Source organism: Ammospiza nelsoni, chromosome Z (genome assembly GCF_027579445.1).
Source record: "Ammospiza nelsoni isolate bAmmNel1 chromosome Z, bAmmNel1.pri, whole genome shotgun sequence".
Classification (NCBI taxonomy): Eukaryota; Metazoa; Chordata; class Aves; order Passeriformes; family Passerellidae; genus Ammospiza; species Ammospiza nelsoni.
In genome coordinates this window covers 13,305,143-13,325,403 of record NC_080669.1, presented here as the reverse complement: position 1 = coordinate 13,325,403, position 20,261 = coordinate 13,305,143, and positions in this window count along the sequence as shown.

Genomic DNA, 20,261 nt, shown 5'->3' with positions numbered 1-20,261 from the left:
TGAATTTTGACACCAAGTCCCAATCCCCCTCCTTTACTGCAATCCTGTGGATTTTCTCCCAGGAGTGGTCCCCAGATTTAGTTGGTCTCAGGTGCTCTTGTGATGACAAAGTTGAAGAGAAGGAGGAGGAGGAAGAATGACTCGACATCATTAGTAATTTTTTACTAGAATGGTGTTTAACTGTGTTAGCACAGTGATGTTTTAGAGTAGGCTTCAGCGCTGCTTGCCTGGGCGCCGCCGTGTTGGGGGCGGGCCGTTCCGGGACCCAGGTGGGCGGAGTTCCGGTCTCCCTGAGAGGGGTGTGGCCTGATGTGGAGTGGGTGGGGCCAGGGGCGGTAACTCGGGGGTGATTGACAGCAGAGCCATTTGTATTAGTAGAAACTTCAAGACGGAGATTAGTTGTGTTTTCCATGCCATTCACTGCACTTCTGGTGGTCGGGAAAAAGGTGGAGAAGGAGGGACGAGGAGAACATGGAGGTACAGTGTGCAAGGAGTTGTGAAGGTCCAAGGTGACTTGGCCTTTGGTGTCTCGGGTGTCATAAGGAGGGACTGGAGGAGGACACAGGGTGGCAGGAGCAGTGTTAACTTCACTCCCGGACACCTCCTCAGTATCAGTAGCCCTGTGTCTCCCTGCTGGAAAGCCCGAGGGGCAAGAAGGAGGAGGAAAGGGAAAGGCAGAAGGTCGGAAGCTCTCCTGCTTATTACTATTGCAGGTTCCTTCCCCTGTCCCACTCCCTGGATTAGAGGATGGGGAGGCAGTCCCAGGTTTAGTAGGAGTACTGACAGCACTGCAGTCTTGACATTCTCCTTCTGTTTTCAATGCCTCTAAGATCAGTCGAAAAATGGGAAGCAATTTCAGCAAGTCAGGGTCCCTCTTTGCTGTTAGGTCATACAGTTTGACTCCGACTGACTTCCAAAATTCTACCTTAATGATTTCTGATGCTGTAGCACCAGGAAAGTTTTTAAAAACCCACTTAGTGATGGTTTTGAGCTCCTTTTTATCAAATGATTTCCCCTGTGTAACCAGTTTCAACTTAAATTGATTATATAGGTCCTTTTCTCTGTGGGATATCCAGGCACCCATCTTGCAACAAGCAAAACTTGGATTGAGGTAGGATATGCCTCCCTGCTTAGGGTAGGAGGATGGGAGGATGTCAGCCTTTCCCTACCTGCTCCTGCAGGATTTCTTCTCCAGGGATCCTGTGGACTGCCAAATACCACAGGCTGTTGTCCCCCAGACACTTGGGCTGTCAAAACTTCTGCCGGGCTGTCTCTTTCTTGACATCCGGGCTCTTTTCCCCAAACTTCTGCCAGGCCTGGCACAGCAGAGATCCGAAAATGCTTGAGGGAAAGGTGTGGCCTAGTCAGCTAGAGGAACTCACTGACAGATCCTGGCAGGTCCTTCTGAAAACCAGAAGGTCTCGGCCTGGGTGCCAGTCTGCTGCAGTCCGACCTGCCGCCGCTTCAGAACCTGTCGTCCGAAGCTAGGTTAGCAATAAAAAAGGACCAGTCAGTAGATTTATCCAAAAAACAAAAATTAATAATAATAACAAAAATAACAAACACCAGAAGGTGAACAGCAGGTGGACAGCTAATGTATGGGATAAAACCAAAGGTCTTCCAACTGGTGTAGGTAGGGTTTATTTATAAGGTTGGATAAAAGGTGGAGCTTCAATCTGAGGGTCCAATAAGAGGTGAGGATGAAGAATATGTAAAACATTGCAGAAGGAATACAACCAATAGGAACGAAGAGAACCATGAACTTTCCAGAACTGCAACCTTATTGAGGGACCTGGATTAGCGTTTCTTCTGCCATGAATCAGTGATGCAGGAGACTTGCTGGCCCTAATATGAGTATTTGTATATATAGTTTTGCTGACTACAGGCCTGTTTCCCCAGGCCTGAGTCTGATATCCTCAGACAGCTTCACTCCTACACAACCCAAAACATTCCGTGATTCACCCAGTTTAGGACAATATGGAGTGGAAAAAGTTTAACTGAGTCGTATCTGATTACTAATTACCTTATGCAGAGCTTTGAGAAGTACGCAGAAAGTGAATAGTGTCTGATTCACTGCAGGAAGGCCCACATTAGCTGTTTTCAGAAACAGTAGGAAAAATACAGAACTTCAAGAAATGAAAAGAAAAAATTCTGTGTTTCTATCTGAAGTTATTGGAGGAATGAATATCCCCCATACAGTGTGTTGTGCCTTAAAATCACACATTACACACTCATATATTTACTCATATATTTGTGAAAATAAGTGGCATAGTTCATGATTCACGGTTAGATGTCTATATCCATCAGTGCTTTCAGCTGAATAACACCTTGTTCCACTGATAGTCCTACTGCAGAAAGTCAGATTACACATTTAGTGTGAAAAATAGGAGTTAGGGCACTGGAATATCTCACTTACTAGCTGTGAAAATTCCATGTTATTTTACTTTATATTGATTTCATTTGGTAATTCTATGCACAAAATTAAAAGGCAAGCAGAAAATCTGTATTTCTTTTGAATGCATCATAAGTATTGCAGTTTAAGATTTATATTTGTGCATGATTTGTAACATGGAGGTATCTGCCTATCTATTTGTTACATAGACAGCATCTACCATTCTTCTCTAGAGAATAAAAAAATGATACTAACAAAAATCCATTCTATTAGAAAAATCCCTGAACAACTCAAGGATTTGAACTTATTCCTAAAACAATATGAAATTCAGCATAAATGTATACCTCAGTTCAGAAAGCATTTATAATTTGAAACGCTTTTGCGGAAGACATAGCATCATGCCATCAGTGTTCAGAAGTTTCTCTACAAGGGCCACGTAGACAAGAGCAACAGCATGACTGGGCAAGAGTTTTTCATCACACAACTAAAAGAAACAGAAATTAATATTTTTCAGATGTATTTCAAAGCCTTTATACAACTATGACAATTTGTAAAACTACCCGTGAATACACTTAGCAGCTTCTCTATAAGCACAATCTTTCAGGAAGTACGAATTCAGACATTAGACCATCTGAAGTAATAACCATTGTTAACAAAATCTGCTTTCTAAAAAATTCATTAATTTATATAAAAACTTTGAGGCGCATAGAGGCTTTCCTAGTGTTTTCTCGTGAAAGGAACTATTTTTTGCATTGAAAAATAAAAAGTTACTGCGTTTTGAAAGATTATAAAATAAAATGTGTTTAAAGTTTTAAAAATTTTTAAACACATTCACAGTCTTTAAATTTTCTTTACAACATAATGATTTTTAGCATCCTTTGTATTACAGTGTTAGACTGACTTATTTTCAAATCATGTCTGTCATGGAAGCAACACCAATGAATGGTCATTTCTTACTGAGAAACACAAGATGCTTCAATTAACATGGAAAAAGAATCCAAACAGTTTTCTTCATATATATACGAATAGCAGTAGGAGTTCCACATAATTGATAACAAGCACCCTTGCAGTGTAAACCAAGTAGGCATGGTGCTGTTGAATCTCATTATGTAGATCAGGAATTCGATATGTTTTGAGCATCACCCTGACACTGTGAAAGAGTACTCTAGGGACATATGCACTCTTTTAAAACACAGCTTCAGAAATTCCATCACTAACAATAGTTTAATATGCAGCCACTTATAAAGTACGTATGGCATCAAAAAGGCTCCTTTGCAGTAACTCTGCTAAAGGAAAACATATACACAATTAAGAGGAAAGTGCTGTCTTCACTGTTAGGTGTTGCAACAACATAATTTAAGGTGCTAAAAATTCCCCTTACAACTCCCTGGAGCCAGACCCACTATAAAATTCAACTTTTAAAATTTCTGTTTGGCTTTCAAGTTTAATCTGGTCTTTTCTACAAATTTGACTTTTCCTATCCCCATTGAAAGCACTGTCATTCAAAAGCCACCTACATTTTATTTTTCTCATTACGAAAACTCATTTTATAAATTTAACAAGTATTTATTCATACACACCATTTTGTGATTAATGGTTTGTAATCAGAATGGCTGCCATTATTGTGGTCACTGTAAAAACAAATTGAGAGATGTCGGTGGAGCTAACACATCCTTACATAGATTTTTTTCAACCCTTTTTTTTTAAAGAAAAAAAATGAAGATCACCCTTTTTTAGTACAATGCGCATAGATACCTATGTAACATTTTAATCACATCACTTTTAAAAGAGGGAACTCATCTTTATTTTCTCTGCATTCTAATAGAGCTGACAATGCAGCTTTTATTTTGTATATTTTGACTTGTCAGTGTGATGACTGTTGAGAGAACAGAGCTTGTGGTAGATAATGAAATTTATTAGGGAAGAAATTAAAGAAATTAAAAACCGTAGTAAATGCGCATGAAGTTGATGTAAACTGCTGTAAAGGTACAAGTCAAGCTACCTGAAAAATAAAAACACCCTAGAAGTAAATTACCATTTTCTGCAATTATTGCCATAGAAGAATCAGTTCATTACTTGAAAATTTACTTTGCCTAAGGTCTCTTTTCATGCACCTCCTTACTGTAGACTACTGTAGTAGATAAAACTACTCCTACTCTGAGTAGTATTATCTGCTCAGAGTAGGAGTAGATAATACCAAAGACAGACCACAGAATGAATAGCTTATTAATTTAGACGTATTGGATGGGTGCTTAGAATTGCATATTGTACACAAGAAATGGTATGAAAATTCTTCTATTCCATACATAAATGGCATGAATATAAAATAATGATAAAAATAACAGTGCAAACTAATACAAGATGCCAGAAAGCAAACTCAGATACCTCCAATAAATTACTTTGACAGCAAGAATCAGACACATAAATTTGCACATCAAATTCTAAAATATTTTACAAAGAATGTCCAGTTCCGTTACAAGAGGACAGACTTTTTAAGTATAACATAGAGCCCAAAACCCTTATTTTTTTATGTTTCTGGAAATGTCATGAAATTGCAGGCCTTTTCAGTAAGAACCTGTATATTTCTGCACTCACAGATTCTCCAAACGCATGGCTTTGCTGCTAGTGTCTAGTACATCTCATATTTTATATACTGTTATGTGTGGTGCAACTCTGGTTTTCTGATTACAGAGAATATGAGAGGCAGAAAGCAGTCAATCATTCTTTTAAAAGCCCATAGGATTTTTGAGGATTATTTTCTCAACAAAATTTTCTTCTAAGAGTTTAGTTAAATAATGTTTAACTAAACTCTTAGAAGAGTTTAATTAAACATTATTCCTTTAAAATATTGGTTGGGTTTTTTAAAATTATACAGAAGATGAAATAAATATTATCACTTTTGATCAGTTTAAAATTGTGATTAATTGAGTAAATTTTTTTATCATCTTCTGTTAAATTCAAGTTGTCACAGTAAATGTAGGCCCTAATAGCCTTTTTGTCAAAGATAAGCTGTATATTCTCTTTCTATATTCTTAAGGATCCACTTGTTTAAAAAAAAAAAAAAAAGGTAGAATGAAGAAGAAATTCTGAAGTCCTTTATGAAAGTCAAGTCTGTATGTTGCTTTCAGATAAATATTATTTGTCAGAATTTTGGTCTGCAACTTTATCTTGGGGTTTTTTTTCAGTTTAATAGCAATATTATTACCTTTATATTCTTATCCCCTTTATGGAATTGACTGCTGGGATTGCTCCTGTAGTAAATTTCTGACTAATCAAAGCCACAGAAAAATTTAAGGGGAGATAGAGTTCCTTGGAAATACAAATATCTCTTATGCCTGCAGAAGAAAGAAAAAATGTTGGATCAGCTGGCTGTTCGAAATAAATTAAGTTATGCAGAATGGAAACTTAACAGAAGAATTTTTAAAACCTTCAGAAAACCATTAGCATAAGGAGAATATCATAACCCCAGCTTTATCATGCATGAATGAGCTGCAGCCAGCATCGTGTAACACATGGACGCTCCTCAACTCTCTCCAACAGTCAGCAGTACAAAACCCAGGAAGTAAGGAAAAGAGCGTTCTGTTCTCAAGATTGCCTGTGTAATCATCACAGAAACTGGGAGAGTAGTGAAGTTACAAGACTCTGAGACAGAAAAGTTAACTCTCTTTCTGAAAGCAGGCAACCGCTCATGGGTTAATGCGAACTGGAAAGGGTGGTGAACCCAGGAGAGAGTATATTTCCCCATACAAAAATAAAATACTTGACGCCAGACAAATAATTTTTTTCCCTCTCCAAATATCTTTCTTTTTTATTATATAGAATTACTTTCAGAGTGATTCAGAGGTTGATGCACTATGAATCCTCAGCCTTGAGAACAAAGAGTCTCACAACAACCTTCCATTCAAGACAAAAAAAGATTCCTAAACACTTCATGTTTTTAACAGAAATGAGTGTGTAGTGGTTTGGAAATTACCTCTCAGTAAAATACCTGACTTCTCACAAGATAAGATCATAATTTTGCTAAAAGTATGGAACATGCAAAATTTAATCTGCAGTCAAATTTTCTTACACAAAGTGCATATTGTCTTATGCACTTTGTATGAGAAAATTTAACTGCAGGTTATTTATCACACTGTAAGAGCTATAGATCCTTTTATCAGACCAAAGATTTCTCTCATTTTAAGTAAATGAAAAAGAAGGTTAATTAAAGAAACCTCCAAAAGTTGGCTGGTTAGAGGTTTTCTTTAGGGACAGGGAGAAAGAGAAAGTGATCTGTAATGAAATCAGGGGTTTTTTTTAGTTTAGGCTTATGAATTAGGGTTTCCAATAAAAGACTTAAGTTTTTACCTGTTATGAAAAATTCCCTGCTGCTGTGTCCCAACTGCATGATCAGTTAGCAAAGCATGCATTTACCACCTGCTTCTATGCTGACTAGGGTCAGCATTATAGGTTATAATCTGTCATTTAAGACTGAAGTTCATTTCCTAAGTTGCAGAGAAAAGTTGCAGACAAGGCCATTTTAAGCATATACTCCACTACTCACATTGCAGTCTAGGGTTAAGAAGGCACTTCTCAGAACAGCTCATCATCCAAATAATGGCATATTAACTGAATCACGGAACGTGGAAACACATACCAGAAGCATTAACTATTAATTCAAAGAAAATTCCCTTTGTTAAATTTTCTGACCATACTAGTTTGGCTTTGTTATTTTCTACCCCTGTTATCACAGCACAAGGACAGAATATATACGGGGGAACAGAGCTTTCCTGGCAAGGCAAAGCAAGTAATGTATTTCCTTGACACTTCCCAGACTTTCCCCATTTCCATGACGCTGTCTCTTTGTTCATTATCTTTTTATTTCCTATCCACTACAGGACAAGGATATAAGTTTCAGGTCCTTCAAGAGTGTATTTATCTGAAACCTTAGTGAGCAAGGAAAGAAATTTTTGCCTCTATTACAGTACTTTACAGCTCTTACCTGTGTTGAGTGTTTCACTGCTATTCCTGTGAGAAATTATGGATAGAAATCACTCATGCACTGCAGGGTGATTGTAGTTATGTGTTAGAAACTTTAAAATGTTTAAAAATTAATTAACAAAGCAGATTCACAAATTAACATAATAATTAAACGTATGTAATTGACAGCAGTATAATAATGATGATATAATTACATAACATATATGACAATAACATGTAACCTAATATATATAATACAGTAAAAATACTTTAGCAGAATAGTTGAAGGAGGACACCTAATATTTCACCTGAATGTTACAGTTTGGGGGGTTTGGGGTTGCTTTCCTGGCTTCTGGAGTGAGTGTGTGTGCATGTGTGAGTGTGGTTGGTTGGTTGGTTGGTTGGTTGGTTGGGTGGTTGGTTGGTTGGTTGGGTTTTTTGTCCAGAATCAAATAAAAATAAAATAGTCGCTATTGTAGGAGATCTAGGGTTTTTCATGCTGTTCTGTGTAATTTTTATGGGACAGAAATTAATGATGATAAAAAAGCATTAGGAGCATCTCAGCAAGGATGGCAGTGAAAAAGTGTGGCATTATTCTGCTCTCAAATTACATAAACTCTATGAGGTTTTCAAAGCCATTTTTGGTAAAAGAAACACAGAAAAAAGGACTGTCTAGCACGCTGAAACCCTGAGCAGGTCATGAAATATCTTTTCAAGAGCTTGAGATAACCACTGAGACCCTGCACAGGAAAAAAATTCACAATATGCAAGTTTACCCTGGGATTTTAGTTTAAGCATTACAGTATCTTACGAACTGCAAAACCTTCGCACTGTTGTCTTTACACTTAATGATTTGTGTTTAGCAAAGAGCCTCTGCAGCAAGCAAAGAGAACCAAAACAAATAAGAGAATGTTTGTCACAGTATTAATGCAATACAGAATTATTGTAAACAGTGGAGATCTCTAGCAAATTATATTTCGCTCTGAGGGAGCTGGGGATGTTTGGCCTGGTTGAAAGGGGGTGATGGAAGCAGAGGAAATAGCCTTGAATTTTACCAGGGTAGGTTTAATTTAGATGAAAGGAAAGAATTCTGCACCCCAAGGGTAGTCAGGCATTGGAACAGGATGCTCAGGGCAATGGTGGTGTCACTGTCCCTGGTCAGGTTCAAAAAACCTGTGGATGTGGCTTCTGGGAACACGTGTTGGCAAGAACATGGCAATGGTAGGTTAGTGGTTGAAGTCAATGGTCTTAGGGCGCTTTCCCTACCTTAATGATTGTATAATTTTATGAAATATCTCTATATCAAGACTGCATTTTAAAATAGGAATGTGATGAGGACAGACTTTTTCTCTACTTTTCTTTTCGCCCAAAATAATTAGAAATAAACTTCCCTTACTTCCCATATTTCAGAAACGTTAACGTGACAAGTTTTCTAGTGTAAAACACTAAAACATGGCTTATTAAAGAAATTCTGAAAGTATCTAGGCACATATGTAATAATTTACATTGAAATGAAATATAACTAATTTTTATCTAATGATATCTAAATTTCCCTTGCTTTACATACCTTTGAGATGTGGCCACCACGTTTTTTTCCTATTGGACAAGAATAGATTCATTTAAAAATCACTGTTTTGTAACAAAACAGAATTAAAATTTCAAATCAGAACTTCAATAATAAAAAAAAAAATCTGAGAAAAGGGTGAAGAGTAGAATTTGATTTCAATTAGTGCTATTTTTGAAGCTTAGTTGCCAAAAAAGAAAAGCTACATAATAACTAACTGAAATTATTCCAGTTAAAAGCCACATGAAAGAAACTGAAAATATGAGAGGAAGGTAGTCTGATATTCTGTAACTATTTAAGGTCTATCTTTTAAACATTAATCTTAATGCTTGTTCACTTTTCTGAAAAGAAGCATATATTAAAATGTTTTGGGTCTTTCCTTCTTAAATTCATCATATTGGTTGGGATAGAGGGAGTGGAAGAGTTCCAAAAGTAAGCAGTTTTAACAAGAACATGTCAAACTCTGCTGTGAACTACTAGTATTGAAAGTATCAGAGGTAAAGTAAATACCACTGATGTACACCACAGCTGAGGAAATTTCTTCCGTCATTACTCGTGCTGTAGCTCAGTCGGGGCCAATACTTTTCCTCTTTCTCCAACTTTAGCTTAATCACCAGACGTCAGATGATGTTTCTGATGCCAACACTACCCTTGCAATTTCCAACCACTTGCATCAGAAGATTCAGAGCTTGATCCCTAAACACAAAAGTAAATATTTAATGATTTCCAATTAATTAATGAGGAAAATCTCATTGTTACGGCATTAGTTGCAATAAAATTTCTTCATTATTCTTCATTTCTTCATTGTTATAGAAAAACAATGAAGAAAACCAGTGAATGAAAACTAAACTTTGAACTGTAAAATACCAGAAAATCTCTTTTCTTTCAGTTCTCCAATTTCTCTTTTTTAAAATTATCTAATTTTTTCTGCATTTATAGAAAAAAATGTCCATGTTTCTTAAATTGGGGTTAGAGCATGCACACTATGCAACTTCTTCGCAGTATATTGTAGGTTAGCTCTTCAATGAGCAATCTTTTACTAACTTACTCAAACCTGGTTTAGTTATTATTTTTCTGAAACTATTATTTTTTAATTATGCTTCATACAATTTACAAAAAAATGCAGCTTGTATTTGAGGAGTTCAAGTAGTGTCATTTTTACTAGCTTGGACATCTTTCAAATTACTAAAGTTATTTTAAATGAGGAACTGGATTCATTATACCCATCAGGCCTTTATCCAGTACTTTCACACATAAGCCAAGACTACTTAAAGATACAAGTTCAGATTAAATCTCCTTTGGCTACAGATCCTTGTGAGAATATTTTCGTGCCAGGTAGCACTTTACTGTGATTTAAATGCAGGAATACCTGTAAATGGAATAAAGCTCTCAAAAAATAGCCTCAAAGAAAATTAATTCTCCCCAAAATAATTTTAAAGCATATTTAGAATGTCTGGACAGGTAGAGCTGAAGATGCAAAAGCTTTCAAAGGAAGCAGCTTCTTCCTGTCCCCTCATCTAGAACCATCAATTCCACAAAGAGTAATAATAATGAATTTTCACAAATAGTAATAATAATAATGTGAATTTTAAGTTAAAATACATTTAAATAATTTCTTAAGAAGACAGAAATTAAGTGCAAAAGCTAAGGCTAGAACGTATAACACCACAGAAATTGTATGTAAATTATGAAGGAAGTTGCCTATTTGTAAATATTTGCTTCAGTCCCTGCCTATTCAGCTTGTTAGAATTGATGAGAGAATAAATTACTCTCTCACATTTTCCTTTGTGTTTCTTTCTAGTCACAAGAAGTCAAGATGTCTTCACTTACAAAAGATATACTGCTTCAGAGGTTCTCAGAAAACTGCTGCTACTCAGTGTGTAGAAATTTAGAAGAGAAATTCTTTAAAGACAAGAATATTATCTCCACCATATTCTGTCTTATCACTGTGTTCAGGAAATAAGCATAGGAAATTTACATTGGAAAATAAACAAGCAGGGAAAGGAAAATTCTCATGATTTCTCCTAATTTAAAGATCTTTAGTCCAATGTGTTTCCTTCTTTCACTGGTTCTTGAGTACAGATTCATTCCACTCTTACTCAACCTTTTCTGTTTGTTTACTTGTTAAGATAATTTGAAAATAATAAATGGGTTGATTAATTCTTGATATTTTATACTTGTTAATCCTTACAGCCATAAAAGTCAATATTGGTCCATTATTGGGGTCAGAAAGGAAAGAATGGTGAAAAGGAAAGTTTTTACTTGCATATGTAAATTTATGAAAAGGCAGTAAATGCAGAACAAATATATGGGGGACAATATATTTGGAATATATACAGAAAAATTCTAAGATCTTCAAATTAATTCAATAAGGAATTTAAAGTAGTTACACATTTTCACATAAAGACTCTATAGGTTTCACAGAGAAAAAAAATACAAATTTCAGCCTCAAATCTTCCTAAACAAGTGTACACTGAAAGCAGAATAAGAGTAACAGGGGAATATATCTTTGCATAATCCCAGTATGTTGATTAACAAATAATTATTCTTTGAAATTTTTTTTAAAAATCTATTTTCTTTCTTCTCAGTTTTAGCAAATTCAACAAATACTTCAGTGATGTGCTACTTATATTTTTCACTCAGAAAAATATATGGAGTACCTTAGGTTTTTGATGACAAGATTGGCTGCTGACATGTAGCTTGAACCACAAGCACAATATTGATGACTTCTCAATTTCTTCTTGCATTCTCAGGAAGGAGAGAGGTTAGAGCTCAGAAGGTCCCCTACCTGCGGTCTAGTGCAACACCTGGACAACTTTTGTTGTTGAATTAAGATTGTAAGTAGCTTCACACTCCCAATGATGTGTTCCATCTTTTCCTTGTAGTTATCCAAATCCTCAGTCTCTGACCCTTTGAGCAAGCTTTCTCCCTCTTTCTGCCATTGCCATGCTCATCTGAAACTGCAGGGATGTTGGTTAAGGAGCTAAACTATAAGAAAAATTAACCCTGTCTAAACCACTGACTCATTCAATACCAGTGTAGCTACTTAAAACATCCTGGTTGAGCACCAGCAGCTCCACAAAGAAAAGCACTGGGAGTGTGCAGCTGTCTCCAGGGGCACAGGGTACAGGTTCATGTGCCTCATGACTGCTGCTCAGGAGATTGCATCTCATGTGGGATCAAAAAAGGAGCTGTACAGTTTGGCCAAAGCTCACATTTCACTGAAGATCCTGAAAATGGCCAGACACCATAGATTAGAAGGATGCAATTTCTGTAAAAATTAATCCTTTTTTAATAGGTAGGATTAATCTTTTGAAATGTGTTTTTAAGTCAAAGAGTTAGAATTCACAGCACAAGAGAACTCTCCTATTCAAATTTTTAAGTCAATTTGTAAGCAAATCTGTAATTTATAAAGACATCACTGCATCATCTTATTTCTTTTGTTTAACGCATGCATCCTTCATAAAAAGGTGCTATTTCAGAGTATGAAGGATGCTAAGAAAAAAGGAGAAAATTCTATGAATCACTGATGCTCTTCCCCCCTTCCCCACTGCTGTAGTAATACCAAAGGCTTATCTCTGCTCCATTGCACTAGTTGAGGGGCTCTACTGCATTTGAAGGCTATAATGAGTCCACTTCTGAAGGCAGTGGTGTCTTAATGAAAGACACATCTTCCACATGATCTTGCTTATAAGTTCTGTTTAAATTTTAAACCTCCCTCATCTTAAGCCAGAACTTCTCAAACAAATAAGGTAAAAAATATTAAAAATGAGGCAACAGCAGTTCCCTCATTTTTTGCTTTTATTGAAATGAACATATTTAAAATATATGTAAAATATACTTTAAAATAGTGTTAAGTCAGACACAAAGAATTTGGTTTTAAGACTGCCCAAGCAAATCTATTTGATGTTCTAGTAGGACTAAAGACAGGATATTCATGGTACTCTGATCTTAGCATCCAATAATTTATTGAACACCTATATCACACAAATTCTAATAAATTCAAATAATTTGTAGTAATTTTTACCCTATACTACTGAGGACTTCATATCAGAATGAGTTTGAGTAAGGTTCATTATAATAAGGTTGTGAATAAAGTTCAAAATAATGTTTGGCTCTGTTTTCTGTGTGTAAAAAATTCTGTCAAGGAAGAAAAATTATGAACCCCAGATGCACGCTCAAACAAACAAATGCAGTGGAGAAATCTATATCATTGCCAGTTTTGTCTCACATCAATTTCAAGTCACTGCTGATCATGAAAATGACAGCAAGTATGACAGTGAATGGCAGTACTGTGGAAATTATGAGATGTAAAACAGTCTGTTAAGGGAAGCTTTCTCCCAAAAGTGCTAATTTTACATATTGGGGCTCTTAGTTTTGAACTGACATCCAAATACACACACACTTCTCCCTTCCTGTGTGATTTGCATGGTGTAAAAAAAGAGGAAAAACACAAGAGAAATACAGGAGTGAAGGACAAGTGCAGCCTTCCACCATGAGCTGGAAAAAAAGATTTTATATGGAGATTTGCTGTTCCTCTGGAGTCTGTTCTACTTTTCCTCCCTTAAACCCTCTAAACACTATGCTAATGAAGCCAGGGTCTCTGGTTTTGCCAAATAGTATTTAAACTCTATTAAGAAACTCCAAACAAAAATCTATTATGTTTTCTATCCCACCTATATCTTTGCAGTGTTCTATTTCTTATCAATGCCCTAAATGGTTTGTATATATCTGTCAAGACAAAGAGAGCATGTGACTTCAATTATGTCAAAGGTACATTGACAGAATAAGTCATATCATGCATAGAAATAAGTAGTTGGTAAAAACTAATACAATTAGTTACAGATTACAGATATATCCTTATTAGTTATAAAATAATAAGGATATATCTGTAATCAGGAGACGTTAATTCCATCTCAGTTTCTTCTCATCATGAAGGAGGAAGAAGGGGAGGGGCAAAAAGCCATCATACAATAAATTATTCAAGATGCTTAGGACCAGAGGGAGACTCAGCAAAACATGCAGAAGAAGGAGATGAGTAGTTTTGGCACTAAACTGGTAGCAAGGGAGTTCTGAATTATTTGCTCCCCAAACTATTTCTAAGCTTTTTTTTCTCCTAAAATTAATATAATGAAAGTTTAAGTTAGGACATAAACAACCCCGAGAGCAGCTGGAATAAGCTCTCTGTCCTTCCTTGATGTCTTTATTATCAGAGTAGCATCTCAAGAAAGACCACACATCTTAAATCCTTGGCAATTTCTATTTTATGGCACAATACACAGCCCTGTAGCTTGCCTTCATTCAACCTGAACGTACACTGTAGTTATTAGGACACTTTAAGAGAAATGATAAGCCCATAACATGTCATTAACCAGGAGCTATCCAAGCTGGTTTCTTAGACCTACCACTACGTGCTTCCATACCCATACTTTAAATGAGCAACTGAGGCCCTACTTCCTGGTTACCTGTAAAAACAGGAGTTATGGAATTGGAGAGGGCATCCATGCTTAGAGCTGCAGAGGTGGAAATGGATTCCAGAAATTCTTAATGAGGGACCCAATCTACAGTAGATGGTCAAAGATAAGTAGATTTACAATGAAATTCTTCTCATCAGTTTAGGAATCAAAATGCATGCAGCTATCATTCAGCTCCTTCCGAGCTTGGGAAGGTGAAGGTTTTATGACTTTGGAACAAAATATGGAAACCCTAGAATCGGTACTGCTGAATCTGAAAGTTTTTAAATTCAAATGCTAGGTCACTTTGATTAAGAAGTTGGGGGGTTTTTTGTTTAGAAAAATTCTGTATAGAAATAATTCTTCTATATAAAAAAAATTACTTTTCCCTGTATATGTATATTACAGACTCAAGTAGAATGAGCATGTTCAGTACGCTTTACATGAGAGGCGTTGGGTTTTTTTTACAGTTCAATGTTAAATCATTGCTTGTACTCTTTACATGAGAGGTGTTTGTGGTTTTTTACAGTTAAATGTTAAACCATTACTTGTAAGGCTGTTGCTGATTGCTGTCCTCCTCCTTCACTTAGAGTGGGTGTTCAAGTATTCTCCAAAGCTCCTTAGATCTAGAGCCCCTGTCCTCCAAAGCCCAAAAATTGCCTTTATGTTACAGACAAGACATGTGCTGCTGCTATGTTAATGTTATGCTGCTTCTCTTGCTGTATTTCAGAATATACCGGCATATTCCCAGCTAAGTAACATGAAAGAACAATGTTAGCATCCAATGTTAGAATGCCTCATGGGAGCTTGACAAAGCAGATCTCTTCTGGTTCCTGGGAGATTTTAAGTTATCAGAAAAAAAATGAAGGAAAACTGAAGCCCAGCAGCTTTCACATTCAGTGCTTACGGGCATTTAAAATAGGATAGTTTATTTATCTATTTAATTCCAACAGAGGATGAAAGCAAACCAAGCTTCTCATCTTTCCAGGTCCTCACTACAGTTCCCCCTCATTAAAATTTCCTGCTATTTCCTACCTTTGTGGCTTGTATTTTGCCTCGATCTTCCCCTCCCTGCTGTGCTCCTCACACCAGGCTGCCCTTCCGCAGCGCCACCAGCTGCTGCCGCTCCGGCACGCAGCCACAGGCAGCTCGCGGCTCCCACCTGTCTGCTGAGGGGGCAGATGCAAAGGGAGCCGTCAGGGTGCCTGGTACCTCTTACAGATAGATCGCTGCCGTGGCCGTGATTTCTGCCTCATTGTGATGGCACTCCTTTTTTATTGTTTTCTCAACTCTTACAGCAATGCAGACATGTAAATACAGTGCAAGTCTTCAGCTGTGTGTGAGTCTTAATAACTCATAGCTACAAAATTGTTACTGGGTTTGAAATCTTCTCCTATGTGCCAGTGTAGCAAAATAACCTGAGCTATTGAAACAGGCATGATAGAAAGCTGATGTAACATTAATGTCTTTATGATATTTTTAGGGCTTAACCCCAGCACAGCAAAGGCGACTGTGGCAAAGAAAGGAGCTCAGAATAAAGTTTTCAATAGCAAATGGAGGAGAATACCAATGGTAACACTAGTAAGAATTTACCAGAAATTCGAAAACAGTGAAGGAAACCATAGAAAACATAACAAGTCTTTAAAGTAACTACTTTGTACTTCAACATATTTTGTAGTCTGACTACTTTGATCACCACTGATTTATTATCATGAATTTTAGTCCGAATACATAGTTGATACATGCTGTTATTGTGTAATGTATCTCTCATTCCTTAATTATTCATTAATATTATTTAGTCCATTATTGATTCCCTACTAGTGCAACAAATGGTCTAAAGCATGTTGTAGATACTTGTTCCTCTACTTCATGAACAGTAGCAGTGACCTAAATAAGCTGAAACAAGATTAGAATTCTCAAAACACCTTCATAAAGTAAATAAGTTTTTCTAAATTTTTCTGAGTATTTGTATCAGCTATAATTATGAAATTGCAGCTTTATCTCCACCAATTTTTTACATGCCATGTGCATGTGGTAAGATGTATACCATAAATACTTCTTTCCAGCTTCTTCCATTTGTCTGTCACTCTAGTCTGAAGAGTGCTGTATTAAATTATAAACCAGATGGTTTTCTTCAGACTCACTGTATTCTTTGGGTAACTTTTATGGTAATACAGGTATAAAAAGTATCTGGATTTCTAAATAAGAGCAGAACAAGCCACAATAATGATGCTTATTTTGGTTTTTTATAACTATTTTGTTTTATGAGTCTTCCTTTTCAGTTTTAGCCTGGCCCTTAGAGATGCCAAACATCCATTAACTCTGTTCATTTTATAGTACAAAAGTTGATGGTGCCACTTCTATTAGAAGCTTTTGAAATTCCCTTCATTCCCTTTCAAAGTTATTTCATCAATTTCAGGGCACTGACAGAATGAAAGGAAGATTTAGGCTGAGCCTGACATGTAGAAAATGAGAAAACAAGAACACTTAATAGAATCATAAAGTCATGGAGATTGGAAAAGACCTCTAAGATAATTAAAATTTAACCCAGCACTGCCTGGTCCACCATGAAACCGTGTTTCCAAGTGCCACATTTATGCAGTTTTGCACACACAACCCCTACAGGGATGCTGTGTCCACAGGTCCCAGAGCAGCCGGTTTCAATGCTTGACAACCCCTTCAGTGAAGAAATTTTTATTTCCTGTCTCATCTAATCCTCCCCTGATACAACTTGAGGCTGCCATCCTGTCCCTTGGGAGAAAAGCCCTGATCCTCCTCAGCAACACCCTCCTTTCCAGTAGAGGCAGAGAGTAACAAGGGCTCCCCCAAAGCTCCTTTCCTGCGGGCTAAACACCCCCAGCTCCCTCAGACCCTCAGTTCACTCTGGGTGAGAATGGGCCAAAACTGAACATGGTGTGTGAGGTACAGCCACACCAGGGCCCAGTACAGGGGACGGTCACTGCCCTGGCCCTGCTAGCCACTCTATTGCTGATACAAGCCAAGATACCCTTGGTGCTCTTGGCCACCTGGGCACATGGTAGTCTGTATTTCAGCTATTTTTTTTTTCCTGAAATGAAAATAGCACATCTGTTAAATTTCTTTTAAAAGTTTGTTGTTATCTGAATACTAAATAAATAAATCTAATTTAAAAGATCTAAATTTGAGAAAAATATGCTGTCATTTTAAATAGTTAAGTTTGAAATTCTGTCAGGTAGGTGAAGAAATCTTTTAACTTTCATCTTCTCCCACTTCTAATTGTGCAATTCATAGATACTATTTCAAATGACAGACATATTTCATGATGAATTCATGCTGCATTTGAAAGAAGAAGGTAAAAAACAGCAAAGATATAACATCTAGACTTTTTAAGAATTCACATGATGATTTTTTTCATTTGTCAGTTTTTACTCTCATCAATAAGGGGACAGCTAACACTAAACTTAGTACAAGGAATCTAATGAAGCTCCAGCTCACAGACTGACAATTTGGGGGGAAAGAACAACCACATGACCTTCTTCTCACCATCTTTTTTGTCAGTGAACTGTAGCATTCCCTTCCTTTATTTTTACTTCCATTCTCAGAATTCAAACCTTAAATGTATCTCCAAATTTACACTTCAGATTTTTATATCATTTCACTCTTTATCTAATAAAGACCAAATCCTCAAATTGTGTCAGAAAGAGAAACAAAGAGGATTAATGTCGCAGACATCTTTTATGAAAAATCCTTTCCTTAGGATTTTTGTTTTCCTTCCTGAGAAGCGGAGAGAACTCAGGAACAAAATGTAAACAATGGTTATCTGCTGCTGTGGAATGCAACAGGTGGATCTGTGCTTGGCCCATATTGGATATTTGTAAATAGTGGCCAATCACAGCCCAGCTGGCTTGGACAGACAGCCGAGCTACAAACCTTTGTTATCATTCTTTCCTATTCTATTCTTAGCTAGCCTTCTGATGAAACCTTTCTTTGATTCTTTGAGTATAGTTTTAATGTTATATATATAATAAAATAATAAATCAAGCCTTCTGAAACATGGAGTCAGATCCTCGTCCCTTCCCTCATCCAAGAACTCCTGTGAACACTGTCACAGATTAATATCACCTGTGTTTTTAAAAGTCTTTATACATGAGAAATCAGATAATGATGGTTTACTGGAAGTGACTTTGGAGAAACAAGGAAGAAAAATGAAACAATATGATTTCTCAAATAAGGTAACAAAATTGTCCCCATATGCAAATTAAAATTTCAAATAGTGTGTTTGATGACAAAGAAGTTAAATAAATCATTTTATCTGTAGACCAAGTGGAACTCAATCGTCTTGATAGCTCTCAATTAAGAGATAAAGCTGGAGTTTTTTATACATATATGCATATATACATATAGTCAAGAAATGGATGGAAAACTTAATTTCCAAGATCCTCAAATTAATAAAGATTTTAATAATTTTTTAATGGTAAATTTTGGAACTATGTTGCCAAGACTGGATAATGGCACAATAAGTTGTATCATCAATCTTTCTTAATTAGGGAGTGATTCTCAGACCTGGCCCTTGGGAATAGCAATGAATAGGAGGAGATTTCTGCTGATTTGGAAAATTCATCTGGATACAGTTTCTGTTGGCTCATATGACAGTTTCACAGATCTTCAGATTTATAAGCTCGGAGCTTGAGATTCAGCAGAAATTTTGCTGGGGAAGACCCTCTGATTATTGGTTTCTGCCTGGGCATTACTTGTTAGCTTCTTCCACTGTAGTAAATCCACCAGCCATGAAGATTGTGAGGTTGTTAATTTTTGTTTTTGGAAATGATTAAAAGACCTGTAGTCTTATGAGCTGCAGAAACCATACAATAGGAAGTATCGGTCTGAAGGCTGAAATTTTGCACAGTATGTCCAGTGCAAATGAGAAATTGGTTCTAAATCACTTGACAGTATTTTTGGGGCAGTCAGGATGAGTAACTCGATTCCAGTGTTGTCACTGGCAGTATCAGATTGAGAAAATAGACTGTCAAATGTACAAAACTAGATGCTCTCACTAGATATCAACTTTTACTTCCTGTTAAAGTTCCTTAGATATTTGCTGTTGGCCTGTGTTTGAAATGGAACAGTGACAAGGTGTATTGTGCCCATCCTCTCCCAACTGATGGTTTGGTTGGCTGAGGTATGCTTTTCTCTCTACTGCATGAACCAGAACATTTTGAGAAACTGAGAGACAGAATAATGATATTTTATAAGAAAGCAGAATGTAAACCAGCACTAATGGTGAAAGTTCTTTGTATCAATTTAGTTTGAATTTCAATGAGATTTGTTTCCATTCCTTTATGATAGTACCTGACTTACCAGTACTTTGGTTTGAGACTAATTTTTGTCTTGTTTCTGTTCCGTAGTGTTGTCCTTCTCATTTTCTCTACTGGAATTTTTAATGTGGTTTTCCTCTCCCTCCTGCGGGAAGCACTTTTCAAATCTTCATCCAACAAATTGAACATTGGACTCTCAAGAGATCTGGGAAGAGCCTGGAGCAACTGAATATGGTCACTCAAGTAGAAGGGAATATACTACAGTGATAGGAATGTCATGCCAGGATTTAGAGTCCACTGATATGACTAGTGCATTTCTTCTGACAGCCAGTGCCAGTGCCTGACTTCCTAATTATATAATTAGGGAAATTTTGTTTTGAAATGTTTCAGACCTGAGAGAAAATATAGAAAGTAAATAATGTCAAGCCTATGTATCTCACTTGGTTCTCATCTTTTGTGATGCAGCCTAGGCTGTTAGCATGTTTCTCTCCCACAGAGGAATGTATTTCCACAGCATTTAGGAAATTCAGCAACTGACAGCAGCTTGTTCACAAAAGGGGAGCTGAAATAGAAAATGAATTATAAAACATGCAGAAGAG